Source organism: Myotis myotis, unplaced genomic scaffold (genome assembly GCF_014108235.1).
Source record: "Myotis myotis isolate mMyoMyo1 unplaced genomic scaffold, mMyoMyo1.p scaffold_m19_p_5, whole genome shotgun sequence".
NCBI classification, from domain to species: Eukaryota; Metazoa; Chordata; class Mammalia; order Chiroptera; family Vespertilionidae; genus Myotis; species Myotis myotis.
Window position 1 is genome coordinate 12,048,959 of NW_023416357.1, and position 27,006 is coordinate 12,075,964.

Genomic DNA, 27,006 nt, shown 5'->3' on the forward strand with positions numbered 1-27,006 from the left:
AATCCAGACTCATAGAAACAAAGATCAACTTGATGGTTGCCAGAGGGAAGAGGGAGATGATGAGTGAAAAAGGTAAAGAGAAATATAATCAATTATATTGTGATAAGTTTGCATGGTGACAGATGATTACTAGACTTCGTGTGGTGATCACATTGTAAGGTATATAAATGTCAAATCATTATATTGTACACCTGAAACTAATATAATATTATATACTGCCTACACTTAAATTTTATAAAAGAGAAGAAAAGGTATTCAGGGGCCATGTGAACATTCCTTGCCTGGAACCCATCAGCACTGACTCTGTTTCACGCACATAGTAACTTGAAATTCTGTCAAGGATTTTTGGAACTGAAGGTACCCAGCACAGGCAGCTGCGGAGTGGCTTGAATTACAAAGACAGAGCTGGATCACATCACCTTGTTCTCCAACCAAAATAAAACCCTCTGAAAAGAAGTGAAGAGAACAATTTGCCACACTGAACTCCCCTGCATTTTTTCTTTGGTTTCCTGTACTTCGTTTTATTTCAACTCAATTCCAACTAGAGTTACTTTTGCTTCCTAACTTAGAGCTTAAACATCTCTGTCTACCAGGATAACTGTTAATGCTGTTGTTATCTGTTGATTCTCTAACCTAGGAGATTATCAGGATGAGCCATTTTTACTTCCTATGACCTGGTGCTGAGGGCATGTCCTGCCTGGGAAATCTCGGAAATCAGATGAGCATCATATTTTAATTGCTCTTCAAGCAGTCCTTTGCTTCTTCCTGAAGAAGAATCACCTTTCTCCAAATGCTCCCAGGTCACAGTGTGGTGCACCAGGGACAGTGGGATGGTGCAGAAGGAAACAAGAGTGTGACATATTAGAAGAGATGTGAACTCTTTTCCTTCTGTTAATATGTTTCATGTTAACGATCTGCCTAATTTGGATATTTAGTTTTCAAAGAGAAGAACTGCTTTCCATATGCTATGTTTACTCACTTTTTTAATTGACCTGGAATTTTCTCTTAAAGACTGCAAAGTAGTCTACATAATTTTCATTAATGAGTTACTACAATTTTCTGTAACAAGTTTTCACAATAATTTTTTCCACGAGCTCAGAGTTCTTCATCACTGACTGTTGTATTGCTTCCTTTTCTTCATTTCATTCCTACTTGAGGAATTCCTTCTGACCATCTGACTGACAAAGCAAACACTCAAGCCTGGTTTACAAATGGATCTGCAGAGGACGTTGGAAACTCATGAAAGTCACAGCCACAGCATTATAGTTCCACTACTGTCCTTCAAAGCCATGTCTGAGTGTGGGAGAGGGCTGATTTTCCCTCTCAGCCTCTGAGCAGCAACAGCTTCTCTCTCTGTCCAGCAGCTCTAAGACCTGCTGTGGGTTTTCAGTATTCTCACAAGGTTGGAGAGCACCATAAGTTCTGCAGTCAGAGCTCATGAGCCAGAGGAAACTTAGCCAGAAAGATGGACAAAGGGGAGGCTGTGTATTTGTGGGGATACATAAGCACCCTCCAAGAAATAACTGGAGGACACTTGGGGAGAAGGACTTATGTTCCACCCCTAACACAGAAGGAAGTTAGCAATGCAGTGGCTACTGTCTATGTCATAATTTCACAAAACCATGTCACTGTACCATGAGCAGTTTCTGTGATCTCTTGGTTGTCATGGTTTATACCATTTATACAAACAGTCTTCACTTTCTCCTAATTAAATTACATACATATTCTTAGCATCCCTCATAATTCCAGAGAGGTCCCACTCCTACAATTGGCAAAGATTCAAAAAGAGAAAAAGAAAAAAAAATTATCCTAGCTGTAATGAAAGTATTTGGGAACAGAACAGAAATATAAATTGGGATAACCTTACCACAGAGCAATTTTACAATTAAGTCAAAAGCCTCAAATACATGCATAACTTTGACCCTGTAACTTCATTTACTGGAAATGTCTTAAGACATATTTACAAAGATAGTCATCACAGCCCTGTATGTGATCAGACACTTGGAAATCACCTAACTTCCCACAGAGATTTTACATTCTTGACATGGGACCTATAAAACCACTGAAGATGAATAAGCAAAGCTAACATGTTTGTGCTTTCAAGCCTTACAGTTAAGTCTTTAATCCATTTTGAGTTTATTCTTGTGCATGGTATAAGAAGGTGGTCTAATTTCAGTTTTTTACATGTATCTGTCCAATTTTCCCAACACCATTTATTGCATATACTTTCTTTACCCCATTGTATGCTCTTGCCTCCTTTGTCAAATACTAATTCACTATGGGTTTATTTCTGGGCTCTATTCTGTTCTATTGATCTATAGTGGAAAACAGAGGCAGTAAAATCTCAGATAATTCTCATGGCAATATTTTTTTTCTAATAGATCTCTACAGGCAAGGAAAAGAAAAGAAAAAATAAATAAATGAGACTACATCAAATTAAAAGGTTTTTCACAGCAAAGGAAACTACCAACAAAATGAAAACATAACCCACTGACTGGGAGAACATATTCACCAATGATATATCTAATCAAGGGTTAATTAATATCAAAAATTTATAAAGGATTTATACAACACCAAAAGAACAATCAATTTAAAAATGGGCAAAGGACCTGAATATACATTCCTCCAAAGGGGACATACAGATGGCCAACAGACATATGAAAAAAATGCTCAGGGTCATAAATCATAAGACAAATGCAAATAGAAACCACTATGAGATATCACCTCAGATCTGTCAGAATGGCCATCATCAATAAATCAACAAACAAGTGTTGGGTGAGGATGTGGAGAAGAGGGACCCCTGGTGCACTGTTGGTGGGAATGGAAATTGGAGCAGCCACTATGAAAAACAGTGTGGAGTTTCCTCAAAACATTGTGTAATTGTGTGACTTGGGCAAGTTTCTTGATTAATTTTGATAGTCTCATACCCTTATCTCTAAAATGTGATGATGACATACCTGCCTCATAGGTTTGTTGTGGGTGAGAATCAAAGGCGTGAACACATCTAAAATGCTTAGAACAGAGCCCTGTAGGTGTCACAGGCTTACTAACATCAGAGCCCTGAATTGTGCAATGACAAGTGCTCTCCAAGTGTAAGGTGTATCTTAATATGCATTTCCCTGATAGTTAATGTGGTTGAGCATCTTTTTATGTACCTACTAGTGGCCCAGTGCATGGATTTGTGCACATTGAAAGGAAATAGGAGAAATATTTTAATAGCACTATTCACTCTTTATAATAGAACTGTCAACCAAATTCACGATTGACAATGACAGATCCAAACACATGTGTGCGAGTGGTGCCAGTGAGAGCTTTATATGTATCGTGCATGGACGAGTCAACTTAGCCTTTTATATATATAGAATAAACTTGCTTAATTAGGCCTGCTTTCTGATTTAGCTAAACTTTTTCCAGCCCAGTGAAGCACCCCAACCTCTCTTTCAGGTAATTGTCAGCAACACAGCAGTAAATATCAACATGAAGCAGATTATTATTGTAGATCATGCAGGGAGAACAAAGAGTAAAATATTTAACTGCAACAGTGTTTGACTATATTCTGCACAGTGAGAAAATCTAATATCATTTTCAAGGGTCACCATTTCTTACTTCTTTTCAGTTGGGTCAAGTTTCTAAACTTTCTATATCTCCATTTCCCATCTAATGAAAAGAAAATAGGATTCCACCAAGTCTCCTACCTACCTACTCCAGGACTTCTGTGAAATGAAGGATCAAATAAGATGAGGCATGGGAAAATGCTTCACAGACATTTGGTTAAAGTGTGAAATGTTTTCACCTGGCTATCAAGCAAGTTGTGTTCTGAGCTGAAGAAACTGCAATGAGGCTAGTCGTTGCTAGGGCGAGGAAGCCAGGCATTGCTATGTGATGTCATTACCTGGCACCCATGGCAACCGCTTCTATGCTGGGCTGGGCTGTGGGCTGCATTTTGCACCATGGGGACTCCGCAGCATTGGCTGCAATTTGGTGGGCTGTTGCTCCAGGGTGGTGGTGGAGCCTGTGTCCCACTTGGGGGAAGCCGAGTGTTGCTTTGTGGGCACCAGGTCAATGGTGCCAGTGAGTGTCACCACGGCAGCTCCTGCATTGAGCATCTGCCCTCTGGTGGTCAGTGTGCGTCATAGTGACCAGTCAGACGGTTGGACACTTAGCATATTAGCCTTTTATTTATATAGATTGACCATTTGAATGTCTTCTTTGATAAAATATCAGATTTTCTACCCACTTTTAAATCCGGTTTTTGGCTTTTCTGTGAACTCTACTGGTTTTGAGGTTTTATTTCCCAAAGCATAATGGTTGTACCAGAGAATACAAAAATGGTTCACTGAATTAAAAAATGAGACTGCCATCTTGACATTTTGGTCTTCTCATACCATAGAAACGACTGAGAGAAAGGGAGTACTCATCTTCATTCTCAAGGAGAAATTTGATCACTGTTGCATAACGGCAGACAGTGAAGACTATGTCTGGAACACATAAGGATCCACTGGACTAATGCTTCATACTTCCATGCCCACCAGTAAAAGTTAATTGAAAATTACAGTAATCAAAAGGATAACACTTTTGAGTATTAATACTATACAGGCATGAACATTTACACCACTTTACCAGATAGGAAACCGTGATCAGCTTAGGTTATGGTTAAAGGCAAAAAAAAAAGTGAAAAGATTATTTGAGAGAAAAAAATCATGGATATCATGGTATCTCAGTCATATAGCCAATTTACAAAGTAAGATGATCATATATTTACATATTTTTTCATATTACATGGGTAAGTTGTTGGAGAGAACTTTAGCATATAGTCTTTAGGCAACAGAATCATTAATGATGTCATAACTGACTTTGAGGAGTAATTAATATAGCCAGTAAAGGATGCAATGGCTGCTAGAACTATGTGCCTCCTCCTATTAGCAAAGGAACGAGGACTTGTTCAGTTATACAGAGGACAGCTATGCCTTTTAGGTGGAAACAGAGTTATGCTTTTGCTGTACAGAAGTTCAGATATGCATAGAAGTGTGAGGAGTAATCATATATCATGTTATTGCCCCTCAGCTCAAAATATTCTTCCCTGCTTTTCTTTGTGATACTGAAGCTGTAGCCTGCAAACATTTCTTCTCTGCTAGTGGGATTGTGCCGCTTCATTATTTCCCAGCTCTCCCTAGTGCCACTACCACAGTGATTAAATAAACAGCACTAATCAGTTTTCTTTCTCTTTGGTAACTCAGTCGCATACACAAAGAGATGGGTACATCTATATACATTTAATGAATTGCGTACCCAGCATCTATTTGTTTCTCCTTAAAAGAACTCTAACTTTGTCCAGGTGGCCATTTCATTCAGGTGCTTTGTCAGAAGCTGACTCTATCCACCCATTTATTCATTCATCATTCACTCACTTACCACCTGCTTCCACAGCCTGCCCTTTGTTTCAGACTTTTTAGAAATAGTAATTCAATAACTTAACCCACCCCCATTTGCTGACGTGCCCTGAATACTCTGAGTGGATCAGGTCCAGCCATCCTCATTGCTAATATTTGATGTAGGGTGGCACCATCTGGACCAATGTATCAGGAGAGGATTCACAGGCTTCAGAGAAAGTTCCTAATACTGTCCCGGGAACCCCCCAGGGGTAGCCATCTCCATCCCCAGGAAGGAGTGAGGAATCCTAGAGTCCCAGGTCCTAGAGAGTCCACCTTCAGGGAAGCACTCCTGACAGGAGCTGGACTGTGGACCAGGGACTGGAGAGACAGAAAGCCTGCATCCCAGGAAACTCCACTGAGTTAGGGGACTCATCGCACCAAGGTCAGCAGCACCTTGCCCTTCAGGGAGTGAGTCTGGGCTTCCTGACTTTCTTACTGAGCAGCGAGGGGTGGTTTCTCCTTCCAGCTGCTGGAAACACCCCCACATATTCACAGGCCCTCCAAGCATAGAATCCGGTTGTCTCTAATTAAGTACACCATGTACATTGATAAAGAGAAGGGCCCAGTGAACTAAGTCTAGGAAGTTAGCCTTATTTTAAATAAGAGACTTGGTCCCAGGGAGAGCATGCCTTTTAATTATAGGCACACTTGTTATTTCCCCTGTCTGTGCTTTGGCCCTTTCTCAGCTTTAACATTGAAGGAAGTAAAAAAAAAAAAATTATTCCATGGGACTTGATGAATATGCAAATAAATGGCAATATCCACACAAAGTCAATTCTAATTAAATTTATCACGTTTCTAACTTGGTCTGATTCATTATGAAATGGTAGCTTTTCAGACAAGTTTAAATTAATTCTAGAATTTTGGTCTCCATATTCTTGCCTCAAAACACTATTAATAAGCAGCCAGTGCATTTCATTTGGAAGCCAGCCAGAGGAACTCCCCTACAGAAGCACGAGGAGATGAAATAACTTTGCATTTTCATAGGCCTCTTTCAGACTACATAACAGCAAAATTTCTTGAAAAAAAATGTGTTAAATTCAGCTTCCCAATCTGTTGATCCTTGTTTGGTTGCATTTCCAGTGAACTTGTTGAAATCATGCACATCTTCCCAAAGTCACAGATGAAATCTCTTACCTTCCAGCAGTGTAAAAATGTCAAGCAACCATGTAGCTTCAATACATGGTCTTATTAATGGTCCAGAACCAGGGACAAGTTAATTATCGGAGCTTCAGTTTCCTTTTCTGTAAAATAGGGATCAACCTATCAATTTCAAGATGTATGTAGTTTATACCGAGGTCATATTCGTAATCCCCAGCACCAGGACCATCTCCTAGTTGGTATGTAGTTATTTTTTATGTTTACCTCCTTTTCTACTCACAGATTTCATAAACTAACATCCACTCAGTCCATTACTCAAGTATCTCCCAAGCTTGGCCTCAGTTTAATTTTCAATCTCACCTTGTACTTTTCTCCTAACTTCTCCACTCTACCCAGAACTATCTCCGTACCACCACCCATCACTGTGTGTTACCCCTCTGTCCATGCTTCAGTCCGCACTACTCTCCTTCCCTTGCAGGCTTCTCCTTCTCTTGGCCTCTCAGGACCTTGGCGACCCAACCATCAGCCTGCTTCCTCTACAGACCACTCCCACCAGCGGCAGCAATGCATTGGGTCTGCCTCCAGAGCATGTCAGTGTCTCATTGTGAGGGCAAGGCAGGGTAGCACTGAAGCTTCGAGGGTAGATTGGGGGTCTAGAACACCTGGTTTAAAATTAAGCTCTTCCATTTACTAATCATGTGACTTGGCAAATCCTTAATTAATCTTGATGAGTCTCATACCCTTACTTCTAAAATGTGATGATGACATACCTACCTCATAGGTTTGTTGTGGGCGAGAATCAAAGGCGTGAACACACTTAAAATGCTTAGAACAGAGCCCTCTGGGTGTCACATGTTCACTAACGTCAGAGCCCTGCACTGTGCAATGACAAGAGTTCTTCATGATAGGGCAAAGCAACAGATCATTTACCCCAGGGGTCCTCAAACTATGGCCCGCGGGCCACATGCAAATACAAATATTGTATTTGTTCCCATTTTTTTTTTTTACTTCAAAATAAGATATGTGCAGTGTGCATAGGAAGTTGTTCGTAGTTTTTTTTTAAACTATAGTCCGGCCCTCCAACGGTCTGAGGGACAGTGAACTAGCCCCCTGTTTAAAAAGTTTGAGGACCCCTGACTTACCCCAATCCTCTCAGACAGGGAAACAAGCTGGAAATATTTGGAAATGAGCATCACCTGGCATAAGCAAATCCCACAGCTGTCCCATTAACAGCAAAGAGGGTTCCAAGGCTGAGAGTATTTAAAACAATACGTTAAACTTTCTATATTTCTTATGTTATGACTTGATTTCTTTCAGCTTATGTTTTAATTAGTTATATAATTCCTTTAGTAAACTGAGATATTTTAGTTCGAAAAATTACAGGTTGCATGTACTTAGAATAAGTTATTATTTCCCTTCAAGAGCTTCATTGTCTTTTTTAAATACAACACAAACAAAACATCTGATTCTACTACCTGGTGTATTTATTGGGTTTGGACTGAAATAATTTATGTGAAAGATGTGTGAGAACATCGAACTGCATTAGAAGCACAAAGGTCTTTCAGAAAGCTGAACTTACAACAAATTAAAATTGTCCTGGTGACAGATTTTCAATGCGTCAACTGCTCACAGTTTGCACAGAGTAAGAAAAGGGGTGTTACTTTAGTCCAGTTAGGAGGCTAGCTTTTTGGAATTCACATTTAAATTAAACTGGATAGTAAAATGAAATGTTTTTTTTTTCCTTTCAAATCTCCTTGAAATTAAGTATCCATGAATCGATTTTGACTTGTGTGTCTGAGTGTAGGAATGAAACACACAACCAAACATGCTAATGTCTAGGCTTTCTGGGAAAACCCTGGAGGAAAGACACATGTTTATGTTAGAAAAGAGTGATTCAACAATTATGAAAACTACACAAAGAAGGCACACGGCTTTGGATCTTGAACTCTCACTACTGTTTTCAGCTCCCTGTGTCCAGAAGGTTCTTCCTTCACGCGGCACCGTAACAACAGGAGTGCCGAGTGTGTGGTTCTGTCACATTGACCTGCTGTGACCAGGGGCCACAAGGCAGGAGAGGGAGAGAACTCGGAGAAAAGCAGGGCCCCTTGTGGCTTTGCGCGCTCACGTGCTGCCTGCCTGCAGAGTCCTAGTGGAGGGTCAGAGCCGCCTAACTCTCCAGACCTCAGTGACCTCGTGTATGACATGGGGGTGACAGGACCATCAGTCACAGCCTGTAGTAAGGATTAAAAGAGAATTCACACGCAGTGCCCTGGGAAACGCGTGTCTGGGTTCTCATCCCTCTGTATGGCCCTGGACACAGACTTCCTGACTGCAGGCACTTGGACTGTACAGGATGCCCTGTGCTGGGAGAGGTGTCAAAAGGTGCATCCACCATGAAAGAGACATGTCTGTTTCCATGTCTGCCACAAGGGCTTCTTTCTTTTAGCTGGTACTTAGCTCATAGAACACCGGGTGGAAGTGTCTTCCTGAAGTTTGCCTAGAGAGGCTAGGGAGCAGTTCAGCCTCTCCCCACTGGAGGCAGTAGGGAGTAAAGGAAAGGATCAAGGAAGGGAATGGAAAGATTATCACCAGACACTTCCACTTTTCAATTAAACCTCTGCAACAGCACTCTGAGTGAGGGTATTGTTCCCTCCTGGAAAGAATAAATTTGGAGGGATAGTGACATTCCAAGAGTCCCACAGAGAGTGTACACCAGTGAAGGTTGGCAGGGTTCAGGCTAGATCAGTGGTCGGCAAACTGCAGCTCGCGAGCCACATGCGGCTCTTTGGCCCCTTGAGTGTGGCCACGAAGTTTCAATCGCACTGTACGTGCCCGCCCGCACGCGGTATTTTGTGGAAGAGCCACACTCAAGGGGCCGCAGTTTGCCGACCACTGGGCTAGATTAAAAGACCCCAAGTCTTTATGGCAAAGGAGGGGACAGCCCACATCCAGGCACCATGTTACCTGTGGAGCCACAAAGCTTGTGCGCTTGTGCTGGGGGGGAGGGTGGGGGAGGTGGGGGGAGGGGGGCGGTAAGTATCTCTTTTGTTGGGACAAGCAAAAGAGTTCTTCCTTTCTTCCTGCCAAGGTCTTTATCATTCTTCTCTTCTTGAACTTGGAGCCAACAGAGGTTTTAGAACAATCTGAGGAATGCCCAGCTCCTGTAGCTCAGAATTAATTGACAGGTGGCCCATTGGAGGGGGAGGTTTTGATTAAATGTGTTTCAGCCAAACCATTCACCTGGTAAAATGCTGCCTCCTCCACCATATGTCATGCCTTAAAGGCCTTTGCCAAAACATTTCTTGGCCAGCACAAGTGCATATCTTTACTGCAGAGATTCTTTTTCATTGCTGCAAAGGAACAAAATAAATATTAATTCAGTGAATTTGAAACTATAGAAAATGGGACAGAAAATTGGCCAATTTATAATATTCATTTCAACATTTATCATAGAACAACTAAATTTATTCTGGATGTTGCAAGAGGATGCTCTTATGGGAAAATTTATTTCCTAGTTGAAATTATCTTCTATGTAGCATCCATTAGTTGGCAGCCATGAAAGTCTTTCAAACCAAGAATATAATGATTTGTAACTTAGCCAACCAAATTCAGAAGTCCTGGTTTAGTAAAATGCAATCAAAGTCTGGACTGTGGTTAGATACTGTGTCTCAGAATGGTTTATAAATCAAAACTGACAAGCAATTGTCTCATCTATATATTACTATTAAACATTTATAATTGAATTCTTGATTTAAATGCATTTCATTTGCATGCATTGAGGAACACTTCTCATAAACAGAGAAAAATAAACATGAGACAATTTGAATACCATGGCATAAAAGTTTTAATAGATTTTTGGAATACTGTGATTCCACATAGGTGACATTTATAAATTCTGAATACAACGGCATAAGATGTGTAACATTGGAGTTTATATATTTAATATTAATCCTAGTTATATGAAATTGGGTAACAGAAAGAGCAGATAAAGGTATTCCCAGGGCGGTAAAAATATGGCACACGAAACATGAGCTATTTCTGTAGATGTCATGAAGAAATTGTGCTGACCCCATGGAGAGATGAGAATGACCATTTTTGCAATTTCATAAAAAAAGAAGCAGTAATAGTACATGAAAACTGCATATTTACCATATGTCAGGCACAGTGCTGAGGATATTACATGAAAGTCTCATTGAATGCTCAGAATTTCTCAGTGAAAGAAAGGTGGGACTCGGTAACGAGGAGGAGCAGGGGACTTGAGACTTGGCTTAATGAGGTGGAACCAAAAATTAGTGGGTCATAATTGGCAAGACATTCCCTGTCCTCCTCACCTGAGGACATGATATATATCTAGGAAGAATTTTCTGCAAAGTGAGAGTTTCTTGGTGGACACTCAAAGAGTTGCAGTTATTCTGGGCAACCTGTAAATGAGTGTGGCACTGGGGACAAAAAATAGAGAAAATGTACTCAGGAGGAGAGGAATATGACTGGATCAGAAAACAGAGTGGGCGACTTCCTGAGCTGCACTCCACCAAATTCCAAAGTTAGACCAGACACATGAAGTTCTGAATTGTTCTTATTCCATCACATCTTCCACTGGGCCTGTAGTTAATTCAAGCAGAAGCTGAGGAATCCTTTCTTTTTTTTCACATGTAGGCCACACAACATTCCTGTGGGTGGCAGAGAAAGGTTGTTTTGGGAAATAGTTTAATTGTGTGTAGTTCTTTGTATATGCACTGGGAGGAACTCCATACTGTAGGGGGAATCATGAATGTATTTTTAAGTATTTTTCATACTACAAATAATACAAGCTGGACCATTATCTCATCTCCTGATCCATCTAGCTGTGACTTTGGGATACTCAGTTTTTTGGGCTCTCATTTTCCTTATCTATAAATTTGGGCAGTTGGATGATCTTGTCCCTTTAAGGAAGAAGATCCCGTGGCTCAGATTCCTGTATTCCTTGCCTGGGATTTTTCTTATAATGCTGTACAGAAAAGGTCACAACACCCATGTTTCCTGCTCAATAGGTGAAATCCATCTTAACTTTGGGCCACATGATTCCCATGAGAGGAGGATGACACCCTTACACCTCAGTAGAGATGGCCAGGAGGAGTAGTATTTGACAGGTTCTCAAAATGAAGCCTGGGTGCCCTAGGGGTACCGGAACCCATTGTAGGCAGTATGCCGGGTCATTTCACGACAAATCTAAGACATTATTTGCTTTTCTCACCCTCACTTTCCTGTTAATGTAGAGCTGAGTTTTCTAAAAGCCGCATAACATGATGTTGTTTTCAGTCTGATAGCTAAAAGAATATGTGCTGTGTGTTCTTGTATTTTCCTAGAGTTTAGTAATGTAGTATATTTAGTATGTAAATATAAATATGTGCATTTTCAGAGATTAATTTTGTTTCTTCTCAGTAATCCTATTATCTGCTACTGGCTATCATCAGCTGTACCAGCTAAATTTTTATCAACCTCAGTATTGTCCAATAAGTAGTCATTTTAATATCTGGGAATATTCTTTATGGGACTATGCCACACAAAAAGTACAATTTATTGTATTCTTTTACAAAATATATTTTGTGGGAAGTTTTCTAAAATTTTAAATTTTATTTATACTGTTATTTATTTTAGAAATTGACAGTCTTATTTAAAATGCATTTTCTCAACCCACAGCAGCTCTGTCTACCCATAAAAATGTTCCAATAACATGGAGCTGACATCTCAGAGCATTCTCTGACTACGAAGGAAAATAATTTACCCTAAAGAAACTAGGTAAAACAATATGTAAGAAATTCAAATACAATGGGAACAATTTTTTTCTCTGACTTCATAGATGTTAATAGTTTCTTTTGGGTCATCTTATGTAGTGGAACTTTTTAAGTAATATCATGGTTCCAGGTAGGTTGCAGCATCACTTTGAGACCAATCACTCAAATCTTAAAGAAAAAGGAAGTGAATATACTAAATATAGATGTGATGAGCTCTTTAAGAGTCATAAATTGTTGCAGACTTTGATCCCAGACATGAGCAAGCCAGGAAACACTTTACAGGGCAAGTTATGGCCTTGCATTGGCTAAGAACCACAAACAGTAGTGGAGACACACCCCCCCAAATGCCTGCTGGGTGAAACCCAATGTAAAAGCTCTCATCCTCCCGCCATACAGTAACTTGTGGGTTTAAAAATTTTGCTACAAACACAAAGGCTGAGCTAGTATCTCAGACAGAATTGCACTTTGCCTCCCAAATGGCTAAATCTGTAGATGTGACAGGACTTCCTTATTCTGCTTACATTTGCCAAATATGAACGCGAAATAATCATCAAGAAATATTTCCTAGTATGGAAATAGCACAAAGCTTAAGTGGTATGGAAATATTCAAAATGTTGAATACCTTTTTTAATCTTGTGGTTTGTCTCATTGAAGATATGTTTTATAGAGGTATTCATATGTTAATACTTTCAACATATGAAGTATCCCATAATATTACCCACACCTCTACTTTACTTTTCATCCTATTTTCTTTTGTATTATTTGCCTTTATGCAAAGGGCATTACAAGAAATGGCAGGTTTTCATAACCATTCTAAAGCAGGTGTGCGTAGGATAATATTTCTATGTAACTTTAATACAGTAATACTAGCATTGTGACTACTTTGCTAAGGAAGGGAGTGAAGAAATTATACATAATTCATGCACATAAACCATACAGAGTCTTACAATAAGCTGGCCAGCTAGCAGCATCTGAGATAAAGGTTATCCCCACATTTAATCCCGTTACCTCCTCTGCATTACCAGCAAGCCCTCCACGACCCCTCCTGAGCTCCGTCTGCTCTCCTGGTACTTCTCCCTTTTGGGGAGTTAGATGAGTGGAGGATGCTTGTTCGCTCACATGAGGTACTTAAGCCTTCTGCAATTCCTCATCCTCTCAGGGATTTTCTCCCAGTCATGTTTCCATAAACTCCTTCCTGTTCAGCTTACCAGTGATTGATTTTCTGTAATGTGTCTTTCATTCACCCAGGCACACATAAAGATAATGCACAGTTTGCTCCGTGGCATCAGTAATGGGAACAGTGCTATTGCTTTTTGTTCTACTACAGATGCTGCATATCAGCCAGTTCATGTAAATACATTGATAGTCGAGGCAGCAGCACTAATAAAGTTTTATGTCAGCTTCATCTGTCTTAAGATTTTGAGTTGTGGCCAAAGCAGTAAATAATTAAGAATCAATCAATTCTGAAGATTAGTGATACTACTTACCAGGAATCTCATAAAGTGCCCTAGAGTGCAGGGAAGAATGGTTTCCAGTTCCCAAGAGCTTTAGTCCATGACTTGGTTGAGACACAGCCTGCCTTCCTTGAGGGGAACTCTCGGGGAAGAAAGAAGCAGAGAATGAATTATTTTTGTTTCTCTTAGATATTTTCAGATTAGTCAGAACCGACTGAACCTTAAGTCACCCTGCTCAGGAGTGACGATGCCATATGTGTTTATCATCCCTTTGAGCCCCTAAAATTCATGTAACTTCAAATACTGGGGGTAAAAATAGGTTATGTTAAGTAGTGTGGGTTCCATAGATACAATAAAATTACCCAGGAAGTAAATCCAATTTTGTTTCCCCTCATAGTTCTGTCTTCTCTGCTGAACAACCCAATTATAAAGGGACACATTATATACTTTGTCTTCTACTAAAGACATAAAGCTACTGAAGATACAGATCAAAGTTATAAATGCCCCTCAAATAATTGCAGAATATTGATATAGACTGCATATCAATTTCTCATTTTTATTTTATCCATGCAGCAATAATATAAGGAAGATAGGATAGTTATTGGCTATATTTCAGACATGAGAAACATCAGACAGAAAATTTGTGTAATTTTCTAAAGGGCTCAAAGCTTGGAAGTGGCAGAGTCAGATTTAAGCCAAGACGTCTGACTGCTGGTTCTGCTCTCTTTCTCAGGCCACCTCACTGCTCCTTACTGCCCATTGGCCCAGAGTGCTTCAGAACAGGGGACTCATGTAGTTCTATTGGATTAAGGGATAATGATAGGTGACAATCACAAATTTATTCAAATGTTACTAATACCTATTTTCATTATATTACTTGTTGTTGAGTTGGCTAGCTTTCCAATAAGTTATCACTGGATTCTCACTCTTCTGATATTTGTAGACTAGTTTTTTGCAGTCCAACCACCAAGAACAACTGGAAACTCCAATAAAATATAAAGAAATATCTGTTTGAAGGCTTTGCAGAGCTACCAAGATAGTGTGACCCAAGATACCAGAGATAAATTAAGCACAAAGAAGTACACTCACCATGGAGCACCATTTCCCCTTGAGCCATTTGTGAATTAAAAGGCTAGATCCCACTGTCTCAAAGCTAAAGCTGAGAGGTAAAAAAGCTAAGTAGAGTGTTTAGAAGTCTCATTGCACTAGAGAGACCAAAAATGAAGTTTAGATCCCAGCAAAGCAATTAGCCCAGGCATTCAGTGGAAACCCTAAAGGGCTACATCTTATGAGTAAGAATAAACACAAATAATAAAGAATAATAAAGTCCAGCCTCTAATCCAGCGGTTCTCAATCTGTGGGTCGCAATCCCTGAAAATACATCCTGCATATCAGACATTTACATTACAAATCATAACAGTAGCAAAATTACAGTTATGAAGTAGCAATGAAAATAATTTTATGGTTGGGGGTCACCACAAAATGAGGAACTGTATTAAAGAGTCACGGCATTGGGAAGGTTGAGAACCACTGACAGTCAATTTATCATGAGATTTAATGTATGATTGGCTTCTGAGCCCCTAGACTCTGAAATTTTTAATTCACAGATATCTACGGGAAAACAGGTGCTTAAACATGAATCATCTGCCTGTTAGGAGTAAAATTAATTCTATAAGGATGATAACAAATCATCTTTATATCTTTTAAAAAATATGTGTGGCGTCCAGTTGGCATGGCTCGGTGGTTGAGTGTTGATCTATGAACCAGAGGGTCACAGTTCAATTCCCGGTCAGGGCACCTGCCTGGGTTGCAGGCTTGATCCCCAGTGAGGCATGCAGAAGGCAGCTGATCAGTGATTCTCTCTCATTGTTGATGTTTCTCTCTCTCTCTCTCCTTTTCCCTTCCTCTCTGAAATCAATAAAAATATATTTAAAAAATATGTGTGGAATTAAATTAAAAATTACTTAATACACCAGGAGATAAAACCAGATTTAAAATAATAACAAAGAAAAAATAAGAGACCCATATACTAATATTAAATAATAAAAGCTAGAAAATAACAAATATATTGGGGGAAATCTAAATGAATATTGATTTTCTAAAACAATTGTGGTATGTTATTGAGATTTAAATAGCTGTATTATTAAAATACATGGCAACAATAGCACAAAAGATTAAAGAAAAGCACATAATGATAAAGTGCTCTACCATCTTTCTTTGAAGTTGTAAAAGGAGAAATCACAGATTCAGATTGTAAAGCCTGGAGCAGTGGTTCTCAACCAGGGTTCATTTTACATCTTAGAAGAGATACATCTCTGTGGACACCTGTGGTCATCACAATTGGAGTGTCACAATAGCTACTAGTTGCTAAACATTCTACAATGTAAATAGCCTCCAACAACAAAGAATTTTTCAGCTCCAAATGTCAATAGTCCTGAGATTAAGAAACATGCTCTGTAGTATCCACTATAGATTGATTAGAGAAAAAAAAACCCTCTGATAATCTGCATATACTATCACCTGACATGTTTACACCTAGAGTTACACCCAACAGAAATGTGTGCATATAAGCACTGAGACCTATATAAGAAGGTAAGAGCAGCATTATTTATAATAGAAAAAAAAATCTGGGAACAACCCAAATGGTCATCAACACTAGAGTGAATGTCTAAATAAAGGAGGGTTTATTCATTCATACAATGAAAAACTACACAGGAACAAGAATGGACAACAACATGGATGAATCTCATAAGCATGTAAGAGGAAAGCATGGTAGGAAAACATACTTCATGATTTCCCTTATAAAGTTTTCAAAAATGATTAAAGCTTAGCTATGATATGTGAAGCGAACATAGTGTTTTCTAACTCAGGGAAATAGATAGTGAAAGGGAAGGACAGAGGAGAACCTCTGGTGTGTTGAGAATGCTTTCTACTTGATATGGATGGTATTTACATGAGTATTTCCTTTGTGACAGCTCATTAAATTGAACACCTATGTGTTCTTCACATTTCTATGCTTCAATGAGTTAAAAAAAGAAAATATATCTTAAAAATAAGTAAATAATAAAATCTGTGGCCCCTGGGTCCCAGAGGAATATCTGGTGCCTTTTTCTAAAAGGCAGCATTATTTGTACCAGTTTGGTAAATAATTCTACTAAACCAATTCTACTAAATCAAAATATCTGCTTTCCCTAAACTCCTCTTGGCAAGTTTGCATGTGTTTTCCAATGTTGATATTTTATACTTTACTTGGATGCTGTAGGGCAGAAGGAAGAGGATGAACAGAAAGCCTGAGGACCTGTGTAGATTGCATTATGTGAGCTGTATAGAGGAAACCTCCCTCTTGACTGCTCAAGAGCTCTGTGTAAAATGTAGTTAATTTCAAATATATTCGGTATATGGTAAGAAAATTGTCTCAAAATTCCATTTATACATTAGAGTAGTATTGGTCATCCTTAGAACAGTATCAGTATTATTTACTAATGTAGATTTATGTCCCCTGAGACATTATTCAAAGTGTAAGACTCAGTTGAAATGAGTTTACAACCATTTAGCAATTGTATTTAAAGATCAAGCATTGTGATCATTCCTAGTAAAATATAACATAGAGAATACATACAAGTTCCAGTACTTCTCACTAGAATATTATGAGCAATACTTTCATAAAAATTAATTTCCCACATTCTTTTAATGAAAAGCCATTTTTAAGTATGGAATGATGTGGAATGAAAGTGACTGAAAGGCTTTGTCTCCAAATCAAAAGTTGGGATTGAACTATATTATTGTGCATTTGTTTATTTGTTTTTGGGGTGTGTGTTTTTTGTCTCTTATGTATTTGTCTTATGAAACTCCAGTCGAGATGCAAATCACACACTATAGGATTCTTACAGAAACAGTAAATGGTAGAAAGTATAAACAATAGACACAGAAGCCATAACTTATTCAGAGGGGAGTTTCTATCTCCACTCAAAATCATTGCTAAAACTCCATCAAATAAATAACTAGTTTAGCTTACAGTAAAGACAGCAAATATGTAGGAGAAGATATCTTTAGATTAAAATAAACATCCATAATGGAATGAAAATTTATTTTCTCCCAACTCATTTAAGTCTCTAAAGTCTAAACTATAACAATTTTCCATTAACTGTGGATTATTTAAATATTTCCCTTGTCTTAAAACTCCACCTCCATTTCTAAAGAAGCTCTTGTTTCAACCATCTCTGAGAATTTAACTATTACCTGATCTATGTCATATTTTTATCACCAATTTGACATGGAAATTGCTTTCATTCATTTTCATCATTTATTTCTTTCCTCCTGTCATTTGGGAGCAGGTGTTTTTGTCTTCAGTCAAGTGCCACCCTAGGTTGCTTGCAGACTCATCCACACCACTACCACCTCAGTTCTCAGCAGCCCTGATCTAGCAAATATCTTGTCTCTGGATATTCAACCTCTCTTTGTCTCCTCGTCAGCATTTAGAAATGCTCAAGAATCTCTTGCCCTTGACCCTATGCATTCCTCCAGTTTGCCTCTCATTTCAAAGCAAAAAATTTCTGAAAACTTGCCTACATTTATCTCTTTTTCAACACAACTTCCCAACTCACTCATATCTCTCATTCCTCCCAACACACAGTTCAAACTACTGCATGTAAGGCCCTAGAGACTCCATGTAGCTGTCCCTACTGAATGTCCCATATCTCCTTCAAACTTATCCGTTTTCCAGTGGCACCATTTCTACCCAGTTGTGGGGCCAGAAATCTAGCAAGGAGTGAACATTGCCCTCCTGTTTCACCACCGATTCATGAAATCCTTCCATATTTCATAGATGAGGTAGATGCTAAGCACAATTACAAGGCTTTTTCAATATTTTGCCAATTATCTGTGGAAATGTTCTTTCCGTTTATAATTACTATATTAAAGTGTTCAAAAGGGCTGGATTTGATACCATCACAGTATTTTCATTCTTTTTTTGCCCTGGCCAATTTGGTCAGTTATAAACGGTATTTTACATTTTTGAATCTCAGTAAGACTTGAATCTTTTCCCACAGTGTTATTGTCCTTTGTACACTTGGGGTCTTACATTTTTACCCGTTGGCTCATTTTCTTATTGTTATGGCAACTTTTCATTGGTTTGCACACAATCTAAAAATTTATATGACTCTTTTGAATAAGTTTTATTTCCCAATGGAATATACCCAAATTATTCATTATTTTAAGTCTGCATACATGTATACAAAATATAATCAAATAAAATTAGCTCAGGGTATGGTAGAAAATCACAAAGTCATCATTAATGAAATATCAACATCATCATAGACCTAGCCATTAGGTTGGGTAGAGAATAATAGAGCCAATGACTTACGTTCTTACTCAGACTGAAGAAAAACCCTGAGTGTTTTAGTAGTGTATTCCAGGACAGACACTATATTCCTTCTCAATGAAGCTCAGATTTACTGGTTTTAGTCAGTCTGCAAGGCAAGGGGTCTTACTTTACAGGGAACTGTGAGGTGCCTCCAATGTCTCCAACTTGGGTGTATCTGTCACTTTGACAAGCAACCCTCTGCTCCTCCTCCTGGACTGGATCAGTAACAATACTTGAAGGTGGGGATTGAGGAGCAGAAATGAGCAGCACAGCTGTCTCACCAGTCCTCAAGTCCATGAGAACCAAACATTTACTCTTTCTTTACTTACTACGGGGTTTCTTGGGACTATCTGCTGCACTGGGCACTGCCCATTAGAAAGGCAGCAGCTTGTAGAAGCAGAAATCACAAAAGCACCTTCTCCCTGACACACTGTCCTCTATCAGACAATGCAAATTAAAAACACAGTATGAGCAACTGAGAAATCTAAGTGTATACTTGATAATATGATCTGCCCAAGATGGCCTGTTGTAGTGAGGTGAATATACCTGCAATTCCCGGCTAGGGGTTTGCAAAAGTGGACTATCATTATTATCTGTTCCAAATCCTCCTAATATTATGAATACAAGGACAAAAAAAAGGAGAGACACAAAATGTCCTACTTTGATGTTCTATATTCTACTTCCTCAGCCCTCACAGACAAGCCTTAGAAAAGAAGAGATAAATATGAATAAAAAGGAAATTCCAAGTGGCAAAAAATTACTCATGTCTGATTCATGTTGTCTTCAGCATGGTAAAAATTGCTTAACTCATTTAAATACAGAGGCCACTCTGATTAGTGCCTATGTGATTGTAGCATAAAGAGCAGTGATAATATGTTTGGTTATGATGAGTTAAGATATTAAATATTTATAATGTTTTATATTCATACAGATCAATTCATATTGACTTCTCATGATTGTCCAGATCAAATTGAGGAAGAAATGTTCTAATCATATGGTTAGTGTCAAAGATGATAATTGGAAAAATGGATAATTCAGGTAAAAATGGCCTCCATTTCATGCCTCAATTATCAATGTTCACGGATCCTTACAATTTTCCTTTAAAAGGACAAAATGGAAAATCGTTCAGTCTAGCCATTTAACAGTGAAGATAACTATAAGAATGCTAGTTTTTTTTTCCTTCTAATTTTGGCATGCCATTTCTTTTTTGATTTCTCTAAAAAGAGAATAGGGAGAAAAGTTTTCTATTCTCTTCTAATGTCTTTTTCCTTTTTTACAAAACTTATAATAACCAGTGGAATATGCTGACACTATTATCTCAATAGAAAATAGGATGACTATCTGTCTGGATTTGTTTGTGTGTGTAGTGGGGGGGCGGGGAGGGGGGATGAACTATGCAAGGTTAAATGCAGTCAGGGTAAGTGTAAAGGGAAATGAGCAGACAGTGACTACCTTAGCTGTCTAGTTCTGTTTCTTTTTTGTTTCATCTTCTAAGAAGTGTCTGTGGTCACATTTGGTTGATGTCTTTCATGATATTTATTAAGATGTCTGGAATTCTCCTTTTCCTTGTATTATTTTGTATCTTGTATAGGGTTTCCTTCAGCTACAAGTAATATAAAATTGAGAAGTGGCTTAACCACATACATTTTATCTGCAGCAAACAGAGGGTAGAGGTATACATTTTGGTTGGGAACCAGGTTCCCCCTACCTTCCTGTTCTGTAATCCTAATTGTATGACTTTTATCCTTATGTTCATGGAATGGCTGCTATGCCTCTAAGCATCACATTTTTAAAATTTTTTTAAAATATATTTTTCTTGATTTCAGAGAGGAAGGGAGAGGGAGAGAAAGATAGAAACATCAATGATGAGAGAGAATCATTGATTGGCTGTCTCCTGCACACCCCCCACTGGGGGATCAAGCCCGCAACCTGGGCATATGCCCTGACCGGGAATTGAACCGGTGACCTCCTGGTTCCTAGGTTGACCCTCTACCGCTGAGCTACACCTGGCTGGGCTAAGCATCACACTTTTATTCCAGGTAGAAAAAGGAAAGGGGTTAAGAGACAAAAGAGTATGTCATATGAGTCTGACCCTTTTTAACTATATTGGAGAAGCATCTCTTCTTCCCAGTTGCCAAATGGACAACCAGGTACACATATCCCTTTGAGGGTTCCTCCTTTCAGTATTCATGAGCCATCCCCAGTCTGGGGGGATTGGGGGGTAGGTTGAGAACAGGTCAAGTGCAGCTATCACCAAAAAACTAAAACCTGCAAAAATACATTTACACATAGCTCCCAGCCACCATGGAACTGTCCCTGTGGGGGTCTGCATAGTCTAAATCATAGTCATAATTTAGAAAAATGGATGTGTACTCTTTTTATATTGAAAATAAATTTGCTTACTTTCTCTTTATTGTAACTCCTCATTCGGGTGTTCTTTATCAATGTAAAACAAAGGGATCCTCAGAAGAAGAGTTGATATTCTCGGAAAATTTTAATAGTTTTGCATCAGGACAATAAACCGAGTGTTAATCCGTCTGAGTGTTCATCTCTCTTTCATGTGGCATTCCTGATAAAAAGGGTCAGATAGCATCTACAGCAGCAGTTCTCAACCTGTGGGTCGCGACCCCTTTGGGGGTCGAACGACCCTGTCACAGGAGTCGCCTAAGACCATCGGAAAACACATATATAATTACATATTCTTTTTGTGATTAATCACTATGCTTTATTATGTTTAGTTTGTAACAATGAAAATACATCCTGCATATCAGATATTTACATTACGATTCATAATAGTAGTAAAATTACAGTTATGAAGTAGCAACGAAAATAATTTTATGGTTGGGGGTCACCACAACATGAAGAACTATATTAAAGGGTCGCGGCATTAGGAAGGTTGAGAACCATTGATCTATAGTCTATTCCTCACCACTGTGGAGATGATATCCTGATAGAAGCACTGTCCCAATCTGCTCATGGTGAAGCCTTCCCTTTTCCATCCCACTGTGAGAATGAACTCAGCTTTCTCAGTAAATCCTTCGACATAGTCGCCTTAAAATGCAACCAATTTATTCTCCCTTTAAAATATCCCGCTTAAAACCTTTATAATTTCTAGAATTCATTGACTATGTTTCATGCTGACAAGAAAATCACCTGACTCTATGATATATGTAGTCCATCCTCTACACACAAATAGTCTTATTTTTCAGAAAGTAATTTAGGATCATAAATTGAGGACAAGCAAATGTACACATCTAGAGATAGACGATGAGTGTGTTTTTTATTCCTTGACTAATTTTCCAAAACCATTTTCCTTATGTCCCAGAACTTTAAATCTGCTGGAAGCACTCCTTCCTGCACCCATCATTATAAAGAAGGGGTGGGGAACCTTTTATCTGCCAAGGGCCATTTGAAAATTTATAACACCACTAGAGGCCTGGTGCACAACATTTGTGCACTGGAGTGGGGGGGGGGGTGGTCCCTTAACCCTGGCCTGTGCCCTCTTGCAGTCCAGAACTCCTCAAGGGATGTCCACCTGTCAGTCAGACATCCCTCTTGCAGTCCAGGCTCTTGCAGTTCGGGACCCCTTGCTCCTTACTGCCCACCTGCAGCGGAAGTGGGAGAGGCTCCCACCACCACCGCTGCACTCACCAGCTGTGAGCCCGGCTTCTGGCTGAGCAGTGCTCCCCCTGTGGGAGTGCACTGACCACCAGGGGCAGCTCCTGCGTTGAGCATCTTCCCCCTGGTGGTCAGTGCATGTCACAGCGACGAGTCATTCTGCTGTGTAGTCGATTTGCATATTAGGGTTTTATTATATAGGATTCACGGGACATACAAAATTATCAACTTAAAAATAGCCTGCTATATTTGGTCAAACATTTAATTAACTCACCCCCAATGCTTTGCCAGGGCTAGACTAAATGATTTTGCAGGCCTTATATGACCCGAGGGCCAGACATTCCCCACCCCTGTTATAAAGGAAGCTCATATCTCTCTTAATTCCTTTTAATCATACGTATACCATAGCTTCTCTTTCTCATCAGAACATTCTTGGGAGACCAGACTCACTCAGGTGGCAGTTAACATCTTTGGAGTCAAATGTAACAGCTACTTACAGGCCACATCATTTCTACTTCTACCTGGCTCTGGGCCAAATTGTTAAAAACCATTTAACTAAATTACTGCTGAAAATTACCAACTTAATTTGACAGTTTAAGAATTAATGATTAAAATCATGTTCAATGATTAGTTTTGTTTTCTTTTGTTTTCCTTTGGGATTCAGGAGGAAGAAAAGGTTAATGTGTTAGAATAAAAGGTAATCAAATTGTTCTTTTCTATTCTTTCCATGGGAAGTCATATGGCTGGCCAGGAGTTATACAGATCGTTTCGAGCTAGAAGACAACTAGGTACAGGTGAAGACAGTGATATTCAGGGTGGAAAGGGGGACAGTGGGTCATCGTCTGGAGTGTGTGTTGGGGTTTCACCTGCACATAACACCTGAGGAGCTTCAGTGAGCCCCACATGAACATTGTGAGTCTGCCAACAATCATTCCTATAAAAACAGTTATGTGGTCTCTAGCAATTATTTTTGGAAAAGCATATAGGATCCATGAAATTGCTAAAAGCATAAAAAAATACATTTTTTAATAAAAAAAAGTGGCTAAAGGGAAAACCTTCAAGAAATCTAGGCATAGAGTCAAAGTCAATAAATAAAAATAGTGGAATGAATTGCCAAACAATCCATTTGTACGCACTTTCACAATCATAAGGGACTTGGCCCAGAAATCCATGGAGCTTGTGAGGAATTTATCTAAAATGCCCAGACCAATTTGCTCCAGCATATGGTGATGAGCCCAAAAGGTCAGGGGAGACAGCAGATAGGGCACTGCAGCATTCCAGAAGTCAATGGTGACTTTCTCTGAGTTTAATGCCACTCAGGTGGCTGACTATGGCCAGGTTATTAGCTCAGAGAGGAAATCCACTGTCAGAGTAGTTTTCCTGACCTCCTAATATTCAGAAAAAAATGGACTCCAACTCTCTTTCCAAAAACTGTGAAAGCTGAAGACAGCTCTCTCCAGATTTTAGCGGGGTCTGCATTTCACTGTCTCTGTTGTCAAGGCACTTCCTCTATAACTTTGAGGGTCTTTTGTCTGTTTTTAAGATGATCCTTTTCTTTTTTAAAAGTTTTTTATATATATTTTAATTGATTTCAGAGAGGAAGGGAAAGGGAGAGAGATAGAAACATCAATGATGAGAGAGAACCATTCATGGGCTGCCTCCTGCACGCCCCCAACTGGAGATGGAGCCTGAACCCAGGCATGTGCCCTTGACTGGAATCAAACGTGGTGCCCTTCGGTCCAAAGGCTGATGCTTCATCCATGAACCAAACCAGCTAGAGGGCTTAAGATGATCCTTTTCATGCCCAGTTATCATTCCAGACCATAGAAACAATCCCTTGTGTTTAATTCCTGCTGTATTAGGACAGAAGACTCTTCACTGAAGGGCTGGGAAGGCTCACCTTGCTCACTGAATGAGATAGAATTTACAATTACCTGTGTCTACCCTGTCTCCATTTATCTAAAAGATATTTAAATAAAAGTAGATGTTGAAAAAAAAAGTGCTACCTATCTAACCTTTGCTCTAAGGAGGCCTGCTTCTAGGCACTATCTCCCTTCAATTATGCTGCATCTATCAATCATTCATTCATGTCACAACTGACCCACTGAAGGAAATTTGAAATGATACCTTACATTCCACACAATAGTCTCTATGCCAGAGTCAGTCAAATATATTTTACTTGCCAGCCCCCTCCCCCACGTTTTGTTCACTGCTGATAACAACAACAACAACAACAACAACAAACAATGGAACAGAATGAATCATTATTTTTTATGTATTTCTTTTGGTAAAATTCATTATGATGTAGTGGAAATTCATTTTCCAAAAATTAAAAATAAGCATTCTAAATATTGATATAATGTAAGATTCTTTGCTGCTTTTGATGATCATTTGTCTTCTCTTTGTTGAAACTTGAATTATGACATTGGCCTCCACTATTTATGCTGTCACTATTAAAGCTGAATTCAAATGAATTGTAAATATAATACAGGCACTAAAATTATGTGGTTATCTATTTGTTCCAAAGTGAGTGAGTGAGTATGTGAGTATGTTTGCACATGTGTGGATTTGGCTATTTTATTGCATCTATGTTATCAAAAAATAAAAATAAATAATTTTAATAAACATGTGGATTACCACTTTTGATCCAGTGGTTGGCAAACTCATTAGTCAACAGGGTCAAATATCAACAGTACAACGATTGAAATATCTTTTGAGAGCCACATTTTTTAAACTTAAACTATATAGGTAGGTACATTGTTATTAACTTAATTAGGGTACTCCTAAGGCTTAGGAAGAGCCACACTCAAGGGGCCAAAGAGCCGCATGTGGCTCAAGAGCCGTAGTTTGCCGACCACTGTTAGGCTATGATTACTTCTCGTTAATATGCTGCAAAGAAACTCATATCTAAATTAGCATGAGTGTGCTATCCAATTGTTGAAATCTAAAATGGGTTGGCCATTAAGGCAATAATTGTACCACTCTCCAATGTATTTAACAAAAGAGTTTTGATAATAAACTACTAATGAATCTTCTAGTCTTTAATCTAGCATGTATTCCTATAACAACAGGAGAAAAAGCTTCCTTACAGCTTTAATCAATCCTTGAAGATATTTTCAGGTTCCCTTCAAAAAGCCATTATTTCTCTGCACCTACATTCCTAACGTGAATCCTTATTTTTTATAAGATAACACTTCTAGTTAAAAGAGCAGAATATGACCAAAGAACTCTGCGCTCCACCCAAAATATGTGAAAAATGGACACATATACAGACACACACTAAAAAATAATACAAAACATCTGTGGATATATCTGGGGAGTGGAGCCAAATCTTTAGGCCTAAAGAACACTAGAATTAGATTTGCCTTACAGAAACAGCCACTAAACACAGCCCATTTACTGCAAGAGACCATAAGTGGACTCCCTATATGGAGTGAAGCCTACATATAAGTTCTTAAGAGCAGAAGCTGAAAATATTCTTGGAGCCCAACTACCTTATCATAAGCCTCCCATAAGGAGACCACAGGAAAGGTTCCCTTCTGTAGAATCCAGGCCCCAGCTGCAAACCAACCTTACCCAGCCGAGATGTGGGTGAGGGCATCTTCAGATGGCTCCAGCCTTTGGTTCTTCCTTCCCTCTGGGGAACGGATATTGTAGAACACAGACAAGCTGTCCCTGCTGTTCCCCATTTGAATTCCAAGTCCACAGAATCTATGATCATAATACCCATTTGCTTTCTGCTGCTGAGTTTTAGGGCATTTGTTACACATCTTTTGTAACCATTTGCAATTTATCTCATTATAATTGACCTAATGTTGATTATCTTGGCCTTCAGAGCTCAGAACAAGAATATGACATCATTTCTCCCTCAATATTTTTCTTTTCCTTAGGGAATAATGCAAATAAGTACAACCCATCCCTGCTCTGCTGAACTTTTCCTTTGGTGTCCCCTATCAATATGTATTTGCTAGTTACCTTTATGTAAATAAATTGTAGGCATTTTCCATTCTCAGGTTATTTTTCATTAAGATATATTATATCTTTTAGGTGCAGCTGAGATAGAGTAATCTCACACCTGTGCCCATATCTCCCCAAGTCCATGGTTCAATTAGACTCTGCTTCCCGTGTTAGCAGTCAGCCCTGTGCCCTCACCACATTGACGGGCCATTCCCTCCACAGATGAAATCTTGTCATCAAAATAAGTAAACTTCTAGAACCAAGTCTGAGTGATGTCCAGGAATTAGAAGGGATGTGGAATGTGAACT